Source organism: Lampetra fluviatilis, chromosome 24, assembly GCF_964198595.1.
Source record: "Lampetra fluviatilis chromosome 24, kcLamFluv1.1, whole genome shotgun sequence".
NCBI classification, from domain to species: domain Eukaryota; kingdom Metazoa; phylum Chordata; class Hyperoartia; order Petromyzontiformes; family Petromyzontidae; genus Lampetra; species Lampetra fluviatilis.
In genome coordinates, this window is record NC_136298.1 from 5962175 (window position 1) to 5980449 (window position 18275).

Below are 18275 nucleotides of genomic sequence, written 5' to 3' on the forward strand. Positions count from 1 at the left end.
ATCGATCGTAGCTGTCCTGTGACAAGAGGGACAAATGCAAGTTGTTATTTTGTTTCGTTTTATTCGTCGTCGTCACAATCGGTAAAAAATCAATCCGCTGCCGGATGAAGCCTCCGCCGTCTCTCCAGCGACGTATCAATCAACCCAGAATGTGCACACGAGCAGGATTGTATCGCAACCACGTAAAAACAATGTTAATGTGCTGTGTATTTGTAACACTCGACACATTCGTCAAGGACACTGCCCCAAAAGGACAAAGGTAAACACACATTTGACGTTTATTTGCTGCGAATAAGGGCCATGCCTGATACTATCGCCGATGATATACTTTTCCGATGAGGACAGCATCACGAACGTGTTGATTGTGCTTGTGCACCATTGCCAACGCAGCAGCAGCAGCAGCAGCGTGACAACATTATTTGTGCATTTGTCGATGCCTAAGGAACGCCTGCCCCACCACCGTGCGGCCATACTTCACCATGCGGGTCAGTGCATGCCGTTAAAAGTGCAGTGGGACCCAAGACCAGCGCAAATATCACTCGCCGCTGCCGTCTGCTGCGGCTGAGAATTGAACCGAGGTCGCCACGTTCGTAGCAGCAGTGCCCAAACCACGGCACTTACCACCACCCCCGCCTCCACTCCCTGTATTTTATTGCTGAATCCTAATTAATGCATATCACGCGTGGACACTCATGTCTACGTATTGTTTTAGGCCGCATTTTTTTTGCCATGCGTCAAATCGGATTCCCGCTTACGCGAGCGTAGCGTGACGCTCATCTGCCCGTTACTGCCAGGGGCTCGGCCACACTCTGAAAGTTGAGGGTTTCCTATTGCGAATAGGGAATGGTTTCTGGTGGTTATTGCTTCGATTAAACCGAGTACTCAGCTGACTGTTCATGCGCTACTGTGTATTTTAAATGTTACACCATCAGCGCAATCAGCATTTCCACATTTTTGATGAGAGTTACCAAAAAATAATTCTTGGTATCTAAATATGTATGGGGGCGTCCGGACAACCACGACACCCACAGTTACACCGCGCCCGCGCCTCCTCCCCTCTCACAACCTTGAGCCAGTGGAGAAAATTCCACATTCCCGTGATTGCGAAGAGTCACTGCATAGCAACACCACTGCCAAATGCGCATAAAGTGCCACTATTTTTTTTATCAACCACCAACAGGATGAGTGGATCCGCAGATGGGCTATTGAACTCGCAGACCCTTAGATTGTGAGTCATGTACTCTAGCCAACCGCATTGCTACCAGATTAGATACTCTTGTCCATGGAACTGCAAAATGCATCCCTAAGTGAATCACAAATTTGTTTGGCTCTGTTTGGTAAAAAAAAACACAATCATGTTGTTTGGTTTGTGCTTGAATATACAATGGGAAAGTCACACTTCTAAAATTGCTCCAAATATTATTATTACAGTTTTAAGTGAGCGTAGGAAAAGATATGATTTCAATTACCCAAACCTTTCCCAATGAATACCAATGTAGTAAGCTTTTGTGAACACGCCACAGATATTACAATGCATGAATATTAAACGATATGGTCTATAGCTCCCATGAATAGAATTCAGGGATTTCACATCTGGACATTTGTAATCAATTGACGCCGCTGTTGAAAACCCGATCATTCCCAGCATTCATACTGAGTGCACTGTGATGCTGAACAACTGGCTCGCAGTCCTGTCAATGTGGTTGCATCTGTAACAGGATGTGCTTTCTGCCAGTTCCACCTTGACAGAGTGCCAAGTTAGGATTCTGGCGAGATAATTCATAATCATCGCAAATCACCAGCGGACAACACACAGTGATAATTTCCGGCTCGCGAAAGCAACGTAATACGAGAGCCACCACAGAGATGTAAGCACAAACTCTAACATGCTGGTTGCATAATTGGTTTTTTACCCTTCTATCTGGCAACAAAACTGACACCTTTTTTTACAAGGAGTCATGTTTGCATAGACCACAATACCTGCAGCCATAATGCAAACAAAAACATAACTCTTATAATGTATGCACTGTCCTTGAACTTGATTGGTCCACACCCGAGACAGCTTTCCTTAGAGCCCAGTCTCACATGGTGTTGGACCAGATGACGCCAAAAAGCGCTTGTTTGCATTATGGCTGCAGGTATTGTGGTCTATGCAAACATGACTCCTTGTAAAAAAAGGTGTCAGTTTTGTTGCCAGATAGAAGGGTAAAAAAACAATTATCAAATTTTTTACTGGCAAATGAGGTTCCAATGATGCTGGTTGCACTCCAAAGCCAGAATGGGTATATATTTCCTCCACAGATAAATAGAGCCACATTGATGCATTGACTATTACAGTCAATTATATTAAGAATACAAATAAAATTTCGATAAATCTGCTTATGAATTGTACATTGAACAATCATAATAATTTACAGACCTTAGTAATTCCATTACGGGAGAGAGGCATTCCGCAAAAACAAGGCAGCAAGAGCTTTGTTTGACGATACTTCGCCATTCTGGTCCACGGATAATGGTGAAGGTTGGGGTAGGTTGGCAGGACCAGTTAAGAAGACATCACCTGCAATTGCTTGTAGCCGTGGCTGGGAATTTAACTCCGGTAACTCAAGAACTCCATGAGCACTCCTTCAAACAATGCATCAATGGCAAAATAAATACAGGCGGCGGGTACCTCCGATTAGTACATTTGGAGGCGGACTGTGCGAAAGAAGTTCAACGTACATGCGATAACATTTTTAAAAATATTCAATCGTTGAAATCGGGAAAATTTTGCCAAAAGCGCCTGATCGTCACGAGAGGTGGAGCAAGAGATGAAAAGGCATTGCAAGGAAGACTAAAGGAGAGACGTACGCTTGACACGACATCGGTTGTCATTAAGGATCAGAGAAAAATAGACCTTGGCAGGATGCAGTGCTGGAAGGATTGACCACCAATGGTCGTGGCTAGAGCATGGGAACACGCTTACGGCAAAGACCAAAGGATTAACAGACAACCAAAAAAGGTGACATTGACGAGTATGTTGAAGCTGAACAGATTATGGGTGCCCAATTACTAGAGGGCAATGGGCTCTAACCAACATGGCAAATTGGTATGTTTAAAAATATACATTAATATGGATTTATATTTTTTAGGAATACCCATGGCTCGTGGGTAAATATTTTATCGGGGTTTTTTTTAATTACAAGAATGCGTTATGCAGGCACGACAATCTCACTTTGGTGGATAGTACGGGGGGGGGGGGGGGGGCAAGCATGTTTTGTTTTTCGAAGTCTGCTACCCACCCAGGAATGACACTGCAACAGAACAGACCCCCCCCCACCACCACCACACCGCTGAATTATTCCACTGAATCATTCAGCACCGCATTTAACGTCTGGGTAAGACAAGCCCCCTTGATTTAATAAGGCTGGCTGGCTTACGTGATCGAATATGCATATGGTCCTTCTCTCACAGCACAGTGCCCCTCACTCCCTCCATCCCCCCCCCCCCCATCATCTGTCAGCGCATTAAAGATCACTCGCGTTTGTAAGCGGAGTGGCGGCGTAGGCATCGGTGGCCCAACGCATCCAACGCTGGAAACGTCCCACAGAACAAACAACGCCGTCTTACATGCCTCATAAACATATATGTTAAATGGACTATATACCATGAGATTGAGCGTCTCTTTGTAAAGGTTTTTTTTTTGTCGGAGGTTGTCTCAATTGACACGCACATAGCAAACGGCGTAATCATCAATGACACATTCCGTTTATACGAACAATTCAAAATATAGAAACTGTGCAATGGGGTATGTGTGTGTGTGTGTACGGTACACGTGATATAACGTCAAACTACTGTACCTTTATGGAGTGTTAAAGAACAGGAAGACACAATAGCGGCCAAGCCAACGCGTCAAATGCGACGATACGCGGATGGTGTGTCGCTGGTTCTATGTCGAACTTTCACTCGCTTTGCACATGCGCAAGCGTGTTTCAATTAAAGATTGAAGATATGCTGAGAGTGGATGACGGGCAGAAAGAAAATCACGTGGACGAGGCAACATACGGAGCGCTAAAATACAATGCAGACTGTCAAGTGGGCACGGCGAGCAGGAATGATGACGGTGAATGATGCTGGTCAAGAGCAATGACGGAGCGGCAGCGAAGGAATGGAATGCGTTCAAGAGGACGTCGCAAGATCATGAAATATGGTGACCGCTTGTGCAGGCTTTCATCCGGCAGTGGATTGAGCATGGCTAATGATGATACGTATGCAGCGAAGAGGAGTAGTGGCGCAGTGGTTAGCGCACTGTGCTATGAATATGGCCACCTAGGTTCAATTCCCTGCCAAGGCTTTTATCCAGCAGTGAATTGACGCAAGACACCATTAGTATACGCATATATAATAGTCCTGCATGCAAGACATATTAGCGGCGGAGGGAGTCTGTACTGCATTCGGATTTTGGTGCAAAAAGATATATATCGGGTCAATGTTATAAAAATTGCGAAATTGAAATCGCATCAGAGATAGGGGTGGAGCGGCGACGCAGTGGTTAGCGACTGCAAAGTGATTAGCGACTTGCACCACGACGCCGGTAAACCCGAGTTAGATTCCCGCAGACGGCCAAAACAAAGTGGCGAATGATATCTGAACCGCAACTCTTCATCCAACCCACACTGACCAGCATGGTGAAGTATGGCCAAACAATCCCGAAGACCAAACGTGGCGTGCGGGAGGCATTCAACCAACGGTGGATTTGACAAACGGCTCCACGTTGTTAAGTTGGTCAACATCGACTCATGCACTGCGTATTGAAATTATCAGTTGAATTGCACACACAGGTACATCATATATGTCGATATAATATGCTGTCACTGGTTAAGCAGCTATAGGAGGACAACATAACCACACCAGTGCATTTACAGTCGAAATCGAGCAGCCACGATGATTATACGGCAACCAAAATTAGCCACATGCAACTTAATGAGTATCAAACACAATAGCAATTATACGCGCAGTATAATGATCCATTTACAAATGCCTCGGTAGGATATAACGACCGCCCGTTGCCTTATTACTTCCTTCAGCAGCACTTTATCGAGCATAGACGAGACCCAGCTTAAATTTGACACGCGTGCCAATTCGAGTGTTGCTGAAGTATTTAATGCGCGGGTGGAGATTTCTCGGAGGAGACGTGGAATGAACGTAAATTAAAATGCGGGTTTTCTCTCTCTCTAAATATATACATCTCCAAATTAGTTTAGTTGTGCTATCTATAAATGTATCGCCTTGTGTAGAACACAAAAAAGAAACACCCTCCCAAGAAAGTCCGTGCTGCGCTATGGATGAAGTGACGCACACCCGTAGCACTCACCACTCTCGCTAGATCGGGATGAATGGACGCAGAGCTCACGCCGAGCAAATAACGACAACAAGCTACAGCCGACACGGTACAGCAGTGGCAGCAGTAGATGTATCCGCCCATCAAGCTGTCCGGAGGTGTACCTCTGCAGCCAGGACTAAACTACACAGCACGCTGTATCATAGCACCTTTGAGCCACGCAGTCGCAGGGAGAATTTAAAGAGGAGGCGGAGACAATAACACGTGCACAGGAGCTCTTCCTCTTCTTCTTTGTAATCGTCTTGACCCACCAGTTTATTTGCCTTCTTACATGCGCGTCTGTCGGGCGGTCTGTGTGTGTGTTGTGTTTGTCCGGCTTGAGTTAACACGTGATGTGGGTTCGCTGCTTGTTCCCCTCCGCGCTCCGTTCGCGTGTCGGCCGCGTCTCGCTCTCTCTCTCTCTGTGTGGTCCCCTCGCGCGCTCACTCCCCCCCCTTCTCTCTCTCTCTCCGCTCTTCCCCCACCCACCTACCCCACACACCCATCCCACCCAGCACCAAGACAAAGATCCCCCGTATAGCCTTCATAGATGGTAGGGGGACAAGTGCTGTTAGTGTGTAGCAACTATGAAGGCCGGCTCGCCGCACGAAACGGCGGGTGGACAGCAACACACCTGCCCGCCTTTGTCTCCCCAGTGGCGATGTTTACACACCGCTGCTTCAGGTACTCATTTGAGGCTGAGTCGACCTCAGGGAGGCCCAGAACCGGCTCAGATAATCGTCACCGGTGTTGGCCGTGAGCGGGAATCGAACTCGGGTCGCCGGGTTCGTTGCGCAGCGCGCAAACCGCTCCCAGCACACGCACACTCAGCCACACACCCATCCGGCGCACACACACGGGGAAAAACTGCATTCATGACAGATGAAGGAAGAGGAGGGTGAAACATTACTACCACCATCACCGTCGCCACTACCACCTCCGTACTCCACAACCACCACCACCCAACCCTAAAGACCAAGATCCCCCCCATATAGTCCGAAGAGACTTTTGGGGTAAGTACTGTTAACGGGCACCTATGAATGCCGGCACGGCACGCTATGGGATGGGTGGCCAACACCACGCCTGGCCGTCTTTGTCTCCCCAGTGGTGATGTGTACACACCGCACCAGGTACTCATTTAAGGCTAAGTCGACCTACGTGAGACCCATGAGCAGTTAAGATAATCGTCACTGGTGTTGGCCGTGAGAGAGAATTGGACTCGGGTCTACGACCACCTCCACCATCACCACTACGATCACTCAACCCCATCACCACCGTCATCACCCTACCACTATCGAACTGTAACCATCCTAATATACCACCACTATCATCTTATCCCACGACTACAGCGACCTCCAACCGATCTACTACCGCCACCACCACCCAACCCCATGGCTACCAACACCAACATTGTCACGTAACCACCATATAACTATCACCATCCTACCCCCACCACCTCCATCATCCTACCTCACTACCGCCACTACCTCCACCCTAAACCACGACCACCGTAGCCACCATCTTACCCCCAAGAAGACCACCCTACCCACAGCCACTACCGCCATCATCCTACCCAACTACCACACCTACCTCCACCCTACCCCAACAACAACCACTCTACCCAATGACCACCACCCGACCCCACTCTACCACCATCCCACAACCTCCACCCTTCACTACTACCACCACTACATTCCTAAAACTCCCACATCCCCTGCACGTCTCTTGTTGCCAAACCCACCCATCAGTCCCACCTCGCCAACCGCCCCCTAAAACTCTGGGTTTGTGCGAAGATCGTGTTCTGGGGCTATTTCCATAAAAGAGCTGCATAGCTCATCGGATTCCCCCAGGATAAATAAATATTCTGATTCACAAAAATATGCGTAATTGGAGAACGTCTGAATAGCCCAAAACTAAATACTCCCTCTAAAGCTGTTGATGTTGTTTTTTCTTCTATACATTTATTCTCAACCTCACTTCCAGAATTGGCCATTGTCCAAAAAGTTAAATTAACCACAGTACATATTATACAAAGTCTCAGGGGATGTTTTCTTCTTCTCGAACCGCATACCTATCAAGATCACCATATTCCAGGGCAAATGTCCAGGCAAAGAGAAAACAAAGTTGACGTAGCGGGCTTTGCAAAGAACTACACAAGGGAATATGCGAGGAAATCCAGGGGATGCAGACCAATGATGTCATGCAAGTCACATACAACGAGATCAACAGAGTCCGAACAGCAAGTGAGGAAAGTCCAGACTCTAGCGCTCAGCCGATGAAGCAAGGGGCTTGAACCCTCAGGTCACAGGTTTTAGATACCGGCCCAATCAGGGCCGCAGAGGTCGCAAGTTCACGTGTCGCAGACATAGGTCGAGCAGGCCTGGCACAGGTGCCCTGCAACATTGTGCGTGCATGATACGCCCACGCTACTACACATCGAACCTCGACAACCTGAGTTCGACTCCCGACCACGGCTGACATCAATGGTGAGTGATATCAGAAGTTTTTTGGAACCAGTCGTGGGCCTGCGTCGAAGCGACCTTCAATGAGTGCCTGGTGCAGTGTAAACCTCAGCACTGGGGAGACAAAGGGGGTGTGGTGGCTGGGGGGTTGGACTCCACTAATCACCACTCAGAGGTTGATAAAACAAGCATCACTTAGTTTTATGAATATAGTCGACCCTGATAGGGTTTTTTTCCCCTTTTTTCTGGCAACAAAACTGACACCTTTTGCAAGGCATCATGCTTACATTAACCACAATACTTGCAGTCAAATGCAAACAAAAACAATACAAAAAAGGTGTCAGTTTTGTTGCCAGAAAAAAGGGGAAAAAAACCCTATTAGTATATTTTGGTACTGGCAAAGGAGGTCCCATAATATAGTCGACTCTGTCATGAGAACGTGGCTTTTCCACCACTGGCGAGGGCTTGTAAACAATGTTCATTTAATCTGAAAAAGATTGTGACTTTGCTTTTCATTTGAATACATCGATACCACGTGTGCCTCAATACCTGCACGTGCCAAGACATTCTGAGAGGCTAAAACTGAAGGTGGCGTCTTTGTGCGCGTGTGTCTCTTTTGTGTGTGCGCACAAGTCTGCGATACGTGTTTGTGCACGTGCAAGAAGGCTGCGCGTGTTTACTTAGGTGTTCGAGTATGGTTCATTTAGCCACCATTCGTGCAGCTACCCATGCGGCTGCCCACGGAAACTGATCGCAGCCTTTCAACAGCATCGAGGCCAATGTTGTACTCAGGTACACAAGTGTCTCATTTCTCACTCGATATTTTTTGGGGACACCATGCTAGGCAACTTAAGAGAATAAAATAATCGGCGTGAGGCGCTACCACTGGAGAACGAGGTACACATTCATAAGATGACTGTATATTGTTGTATTCTATATTCGTATGGATGTTGAGACTTCTTTAGCACCGTACCTAGCAACTGTGCTAATCGGCGATGCTAAATATAATCCCATGAACGCGGTTGATCACGATTATCGGGACGAAATAAGGCGAGGTGGAATGTGTTGTGCCAAAATCGTTCTGGGAAAGTTGTTCCGGACTGTTCCAGCTGCGATTGAGCACTGAGTCCAGCCAGTTCTCCTATAATGCGGTAGTTCTCCTATAACGCGGTAGTTCTCCTATAACGTGATAGTTGCGTTCCTGAAAAACACCGCGTTATTGCATTATAATAACCACTGATTCAATGGGAATTAATTCAAATCAACAACGTTGTATGCAAAGCGAGACAAATAATGTAGGGTAAAGCAAAGTGGACGATGGCACGTGAGATGCGTATGGAGGCTGAACAAAGACTGTGGCGTGTGGTGGGTAGTGGATCTAGAAGCATCCAGCAGCATCTCAATGCCTCGTGTGACGCTACGCCGAAGCAGCTGTACGACCGCTTATTCCTTACTCGCGCGAGATAGTTCTGTTCACTCAATCGCGTTATATCCAATTCGCATCCGCGTTATCAAGAACGTGTTCCCGAATACATTCATCGCGTTGTGTCCAATTCGCGTTATGAAAACACGCGGGGTTGCTGGAGAACAAGCTGTAGATTTAAGACACTGCGGATTTATAATTGGTATTAACTGTTGTGTAAAAGTAAATACCAAAGCCCTAATCGCACTACAGAATTAGACAAGAAAAATCATGCATACACGTGGATTATATGTATCACGCTTTCCAACTTGGGTTTGTCCTAGAAAGTTTTTAATCGGCCACGATAGAGATGGCAGTCATGCCGTGCGCGTTATGAGGGCAGTACGTACAAAGGTTGTGATGAGACAACGGGATGATAAGGGTAGGATGAGTCATTTTAGTGCTGAGTTTGTTTGTTTTAAAGGAACTATTTGATTAGTTTTGCTAGTTTTAAATACGGCAAATCCCTGATAGCATAATAACTTTATTACACAGTTCCATTCGTTTTGGGTCAACTTTGCGAGTTACCATTCCCCAGACGGACACACGGACCGACAGATTTGGAGAGCTAATGCATCAATGCCTTTAACTTTAATTTGAAAAATTAACAAATTTAACCAAGTTTGTCATGAGTATTAACTGCTCGAATGATAGCAAACAAATGAGATAATGAATATTAAAGGAAATGACTTTCTTGCAGAAAAACAATATAATCATCCGCGTAATCGTATAATCATTATGATTATAACCACATTTATCAACGTTAGCAGCAGCAGCATTTAAAGTCATTTTATTATAAATAAATGTGGATATGAACTTACAGCGGTGGCGGTGAGGGGGCAGAGGCTGCGGCATGGATACCGTTCAGGAAAAATGCGTAATGTGCGCAGGGAACGTCAGCGCCACGTTGCGGCCACAAGACACTAATGCACATCATTATCACCGCACAATATTAACCTCCGATTAGCATAGTTGGTTACGTACGGTGTGAAAGAAGTTCAACACACACGCGATGCTACAGCTAACTATTGGAAAGCTTCGAGCAGGCATGGGGCTAACTACCGAATGGATGGTAAGCTGTTCAACATCAACCGACTTCGATCTAAAAATAAGACCATCCCGACAGAAGTTGTTGAGATCCAGTATGCTGATGATGATGATGATGCAGTGTGTGCCCATTCAGAAGCGGATCTTCTGGCAATCGTAATAACTTTTACTGAAGTATATGAGAAAATGGGACTGATCCTTAATATTTCAAAGATTAAGGTCCTCCATAAACCAGTTCTTAATGAGCAGTCCCCAGCACCGACCATCTACATCCACGGTGAGCATTTCCCATAACCTCGGAAGCCTTCTTTCTCAGAATGCTGACATCGACAACGAAATCCAAAATCGACTGAAATGTTCAAGTGCAGCTTTCGGTCAGCTGAGGAAAAGGGTGTTTGGGCAACGTGACATCAGGTACAAAACCAAAATCATGATTTATCAAGCAGTCGTGATCACTACCTTACTGTACGGAGCTGAGATGTGGGTAACATATAGGAGACATCTCAACCGGCTAGAGAAGTACATTCAGCGCTGCCTGCGAAGATCCTTAAAATCAGGTGGGAAGACAGACGCACTAACATCAGCGTCCTCTCGCAAACAAACACCACGAGCATTGAGGCCACGATCATCCGACATCAACTTCGTTGATCCGGCCACGTCGTCCGTATGCTCAACTGCAGACTCCCGAAGGAAGTCTTCCACTCCCAGCTTAGTCGGAGTGCGCGTTCAAGAGGCGGGCAGAGAAAGCGCCTCAAGGATGTCCTCAAGGTCAACACGATGAAATACTCCATCGACACCGACTCATGCGAGACTCTTGCCCAGGAATACCCCTGAAGGAGACACACACACAGAGTCTATTTCAAAAGATCCACACATTTTGAAACTCAACAGCAGAAACAGGAAGAGGAAATGAAGGAAGGGCGGAAACAGCACGACGCTGCAGCCCGGCTTACGAATGCAGTTCCACCCCCGCCACGTGTGCCCGAGCTGCGGCAGAATGTGTCCATCCCAGATTGGTCTCTTGAGCCAACTTCGGACCCACAGATCATCCACCTTTCTATGGAACACAATCATCCTCGATTGCGAGGGATTGTCGATGATGCTGATGATGATGGTACCCGAGTTAGTGGGAGGGGCGGGGAGGGGGGTGGCATATGGTCCAGTGTTCTGGATTGGGGGGCCGCCGTACCAACACTGTTGAGAACCACTGGGGTAAACTCACATTCGCGCTTACAAGTGCGTACATATGGCAGCACGTGTATGTCCCTGTGCCCCTGCTATTATGAGCTAAGTGTACATGTGCGCATATGGGTATGCATAGTCATGAAGTTGCCAAGCCTTTGCGAGTGTCATCCAGCGTGCGTCTTACGTTAACCGCGTCATGACAGGAGTATTTAGTGTACTGGCACACGACGGAATGGATGCAGGTGGCTTGTGCCTGATGAAAATGTGGCATTAAAGGTGAAGAGTCTGAAGGTGCAGTGCTTCGGCACATATGTGTAATTAATTTTTTTTCGAGGCAGCCCCAGCCTCCGCCACCCCGTTGGGAAATACACAGCTCTGACTGAGGTCGGTTCGGTTCAAACCAGTGGTCGTCGTGTAAGAGAGACACATCACCAAACCATTTAAATGTTTCCGTTTCCATTTGTGAATGAGGGCCACCTGTGGAGATGAATTGTTGTCGCATTACTCGTATGAAGTTATATATATATAGTTAATCTTCAACTATACGTACAGGTGCAGTGCTTGGTCACTTCACCGCTTGCATGAAGGCCACCCCACGGTTTGCGCTGGTCACGAGGGCTACGTGAACCCACACTTGACCGCGATTGTCAGTGCACATCGGCGAAGTGGAGAGACAAGGTCGGACGCCACTCGTTGCCACCCGTGTCAGCCATCACAATTGACAATGTCGTGTGCATCGCTCCACCGTAGTCAGACCGACGACGACGAACGTCTGTGGGCACATGCCCTCCCGCGCCCAGTGCTGACATTGTCGGCTGTGGGCGGCTCCTCGACCAAACGATACCGGAGCACCATAGGCAGGAATCAAACTCGTGTGGCCAGGGTTCACAGGGCAGCACAATAACAAACTGTTCCCCCGATAGTGACGTAAGTTCCAGCATTACGCAGTATTGCCATATCGCTGCTCTGAAGATGCTGACGTCTTTTCATCCTCTGGCTTTTTTTCCCCATCACTGGCACTGCAGTCCCTCAAATTGTATTTTTAAAGTAAGACTGTAATTACTTTGGTTGGTATAAGTTATAGATTTGAGATACAAAAAAAGCCTCGTGGCAAGTTTGTGATTGATGTAGATTGTAGAGCCAGTTTTGAAGAATAACATAAATCATGAGGTGGCCTGGAAATGTATGGTCTTGACACACTTTGTTTATGCCAGTAACAACTGGGTGTTGTGATCCACACTCTCTGCTGATATATACTCCAAACCTCACTCTCCCGTATTGTAGTCGTCGTCGTAGCATCCTTTATTTAACGTGGAGATGATACACGTTGCCTATGTTACAAAGGTGACCTGGGTTAACACATGGGAGTCATTTGGAAAACAACAAGGGTTATGTCAACACATTGTCAAATGTTACCAATCCAGAATATTGCTAGCAACAATCTCGGACAAATATGAATATAGATAAGCCAGGACGGTGAATTTAACTTGACCATTCATATTTGACAAAGAAATGGAATGTAATTACTCAGAAAACGGATGTGACTAGAATTAATCAAGTAGAGGCCAAGCAGAAAATTGCACAAGATGCAATGCAAATTGCATAAGATACAATGCAAATGATCTTCACCACCAACAGCCATTGGTCAATCCACTCAAGGTGAAGGCCTCCACAGGCTGCCGCCACGTCGGTCGGAGGGGAAAAAATACCCGATGGTCCACTCAAAAATGTACCATCCACTCTCCAGCAAGATCCTTTGATAACCCTCCAGACAAAGATATCTCCTCAAGTTTCTCCAAAACCCCATACTCCCGCAAAGTGACCTCGTGGAAAACTAATTAACGAGCAGCGTCACATTTTAAATTCGTCTAACCTGTCTTTTGTCACCTAAAGGGAAGGGATTAATATATATATTATTCACTTTCTCGAGACGTATACTGCCCAAGCCTTTGCTTGTGACGGTCGATGGTGAAGTGTAATGATGGGAGTGGCAGGCAAGGGATGGAACGCATCAACAAAGACCTATAAATCGTGCTCATATTGAACCACGCTTTGTGTTGTATAATAGTAACGACCCAATGCGCACGTGGTTAGGAGGGATGATGGTTGGTGGTCGAGACTAACATCAGAGATGCAGCCAAGGGATGGAATCTGAGAGAATGTCCACCGAGAAGAAGTGATGAAATCAACTCGCGTGGATTGTCGAATCGCGGGATCGTGAGAGATGGCGACGGCTTTGAAAGGCCCTCATCCAGCAGTGGATTGATCTCGGCTCATTATGATGATGATTATGCTGGTGATAATGATTCGCATTTTACAGTCAATGTATTCCACTTTGTTTCACACAGATATGGTTCAGGCAACGAGATAATATCGAGCACAGGTCTTGTCTGTTCTGGAAGAACGGACACCAATCTGCACCTGGCCTCAGCGTGGGTCTGATGTCGCACAGGTGTCAAATTAAAGGTTGGGAAGATAAGGCTGGGCGGAATGCACAGACAAAAGCCAACGAAATGTACCCCCCTCCCGTCATACCGTCGACCTGTAGTTTGGCGCATTGATATAATTTCCTCGTGCCTAATGTTGCATTGTGGATGCCTTGACATGTGCTTACAGGTTGCACCACGTGTTTTCTTGTTGCTTGCGTGACGTCCGACGTCGCGTCACGTGCTGGGAGCTTCTTCGAAGACTGAATTAATTCGGTCGCAGAGGAAACAAATGACGTTCATGAGTGAGCCAAGCTGCATCCGAAAACTTTACTGGAATTCGTGTGTGGAATTACCTTATTTGATGAAATAATATTGCTTGCAACTGCAGTTGCGTCGTTTGGCCTGAGGCCAAACAACCCTGTTTATGTATGTATGTTGAACCTCTTTCGCATCGCACGTAGCCAACCGTGCTAATCGGAGGTGCGAGGGAAGGACAACAAACTAAACACTAAAATAACATGTGCCCGATCTCGTCATATCTCAAAAGCTAAGCGAAGTTGAGCCAGGTCAACACTTGCATGGGAGACTGTCATAGGATGCAGGCGATGCAAGAACAGCAACGGAGGCTCGAATTTATCCACGCAGAGGTTTGACTTTTAACCCCTCGTATGCATGGTGGGTATCATATGGATACTCTGGTCTTCTTTCACGTGTTTCCAAGCGCTCATTTATGGAATTGGCAAAATATCCCAACACAGGACCCTCCTGAAAATGAGTTTTGAGACTCAGTGATAAAGTGATCTTTTAAAATGCCATTGTTAATACGTTACATTATTATTATTACTGTTATTCAATGTTTGGCTAAAACTTTACATTTTATAACATTATTGAAGATATGTGCATACAATGCAACATATTCAGGCTTGGGTTTAAATGTTACATCATGATAAATCCACATGACTGTCCGTGGATTATCTATTTTGGACCACGTAATTTTGGTTGTCACTTTTAATGACTGTATTGACTAATATTCCAAACCCGCTAACTCTTGCACACATTTACAGCCGTTAGATTTCATCATACACTCTTGTGCAGTGGCGAAGCAAAAATCACATATCAATCACGGCCAACCTAAAAAGTAAATATACAGCCCTTTATCAATCCGCTGCTAGATGAAAGCCTCTCCATACTTTAGATTTGAAGCTTTCGTGACTGCAAGGATTCATATTCTTAGGTTTTTTCGGTAAAGTCACGTAGGTAAAACTTGCTTTTAAGGGATTACATCTTGAATCATTGCCTCACTTGATGCAGCTAATCCGGCTGTGACGGTCCCACCTGATGACGGAGACTTGTGTTGCCTCCGAAACGTCGTGATTTTTTATTTTATTTTTTTTTTATTAATTTTGATGTTTTACCTACGTGACTTTACCGAAAAAACCTAAGAATATATCTCCATACTTTGTCTGTGATAGGGGTTGTTGATCATAATTCGACACTTCACGTGGCCTAATCGTGCACATAGCCTGGCACAAGCATCGTGGTGACGTCACCGCCACTTAGCGGCGAATGGCGGTTGTTGTTGTTGTTGACCATATTTCACCGTGCTGGTTAATGGTCGTGGCATTTATGCTTTAAACAAGAAATTGACATCAAATCAAATTGACCAATAGAAATCAATTCATGTATTGATTCCTATGAAGAAGAAAATCAATGCCCATTTTGCTATGCAACATATCCATTCGTTTAAAGGTGTGACCGTCATGCTCCACTGAGTCGCAACATCTAATTTGCATCATAATTTGCATTCATTGATGGTGCCGTCACTGGGAATTTTTTTGTTATAATTAAAGGGAACGCAATTTTGCCCATGCAATGTACCAATCGTGGCATGTGACAGTGCGTTACATTCCACTTTTGGACGGAGTACGCGTCACGCACAGAATGAATAATGTTCGTGAGCATCGTATCAAGATTTGCGCGTGAGCCCATGTAATGTTTGCATGTGTTCTTTGCTTGCGTTTCTGTCAGATTTTTTACCCAGGAACACCACTTTCTAAGTCAATAATGGAAAACAGCTTAAGAGCCACTTGGATATTGGGTAGTTGAATGAAGAAGTCACAGCCTTAGATGGGGGTTACTAATATTCGCGAGGAGGTCAGGAAGGCGGGACTTGCATGGTTTGGGCACGTGTTGAGAAGAGACAAAGACGACGGCAATGAGAAGGACTGTGGAGATTAGAGACCCACAGACTCACACGGGGACCCACAGATACACAGGGACCTACAGACTCACACAGAGACCCATATTTATACAGATACCCCACAGACTCACAAAGAGACCCATATATTCACAGATTACCACGGATTCACACATAGACCAATAGATTCGCACAGATACTCACAGACTTACCAAGGGATCCACGGACTCACAAAGAGACCCATACACTCACACAGGGAACGATAGACTCATACAGAGACCCACTGATTAATAGACTCCCACGGACTCACACATAGACCAACAGACTTACACAGAAACCCACATACTCACATAGAGACCCACATGCTCACACGCCGACCCACAGGCTCACACAAGGACCCAACAGACTCACACAGAGACCGCTGAGATCTGTTCATGCCCCCGGTGTAGGGCAGAAGGAGTAGAGGGAGACCGAGGGAGAGATGGGAGGACAGTGGACGTGAGTTGAAAAGAGTCACAGGATAGAAGCTCGTGGAGAAAGAAAATCCAAGCAGCCGATCCCATCAACTTTTGGCTTGGAAGAGGAAGGCACTCAACACGTTCCATTCAACTGCTACTTTGTACACTGATCCTTTTGATCAACAGTCCCCTACCGCATGCAGTATTTCCTCGGCTACAGGGTGTGAGTATGGGTGCCGTGCGGCCTTGTATTTTTATTATCTCGTTATTACTGTGTCATTGAAATTGTAACCGGATGTGAAAGTGTAGTCGTGTTAAAAGAGCATTGTGTGTGAGAGAGAGACTACTACGTATGTGATCGTGGCTAAGTAGTGCTGAAAAATAGTTTGCGCACTCCGCCCTGATCCTGATGAGTTGGCTTCGATAAATCCCACTATTGGGTTGAACCTTTATTACAGTGTACTGCAGAGTTTCGATAGACCTGAGGCTGACTGAGAAATAGGTCTGGGTTTGGTCTATAGTGGAAAGGTGGTGAGCCTATTTAGATAAGTAGCAGCGAGTGTAAATGCATTTCTTGGGCCGACCCTTTCACCAACCTATACTGATTATATGTATTTTGAAGTATGGTTAAGCAAACCCCGATGATCAGCAACGCATGGGGAGGCCTTCGGATTCAGAAGTTCATCAATGCAGTCAATCAATCAAATGTTACTTTACATTCCTGGCATTTAGGCCGTTGTCGGAGGGCATTAGAGAGTTCTGCCCTATCCGTGTGGACGTATGAGCGCGTCCTCTCTCCTCTCTCTGGGTGCGTGACTTTTCTCCAAGTATAGTTCTCCAGTTGCCTCCTACATGGATCACACTCACAAAATGTATTATCATTATAATAAAATGTGACATTCGCGTTAGTTGTTATTACACCCAGTGAGTTCAATTCCTGGCTACGGACAGCATCTGAAGTGAGTGGCATATGAACCGGTCCTAAACCTCCTTCATCTGCCCACATTGACGAGCATGGTGAAGTATGGTCAAACAACCCCCATCACTGAGATGGGGTGGGCGGGTGTGCTTCATCCAGCAGTGGATTTCTAAAGGGCTGCACATTTACATTTCACGTGCTAGTCTAGCAGTTGCCGATATGTAATTTAGCTCTACTCTGTACGCAACAGTTTTCATACAAATGCTAACAAAAACGATAATTATAACAATATGTAACCGAATATTAGTTTTTTTATTAACTATATCAGGGCCTGGTTATGATCCATCAATGTAGCCACGAATAAACGGCACTGGAAAACTGCCACATCAGCGTCGGGTCAGACAGGAAAGGCCGCGCCATATGCTCATTACAAACAAGGACAAACCCAAGTACGTCGGATATTTTTTGTGTGTGTCGTGGTGTTGCTGCACGCCTCTCCAATGCGTTTTTTGGGATTGTACTGCGCGGTGTCAGGCATGATGTCCGGCGTTTTGTTCCGTGCGCTAATCAGCAACGCCGCAGCAGCCGCCCGCAACGCTCTATCACGATGGCAGTTTAAATGCTGAGAGGGCTCAATTCAGTTCCCCGAAGAAGCTCCCACGACGTGGAGCGAAACGTCAGACGCTGTGCCGAACAACACCTGGTGAAGCCTTCAAACAAACCAGGGGAAAACCCATTCCCTCACGGTTCTGTCTCA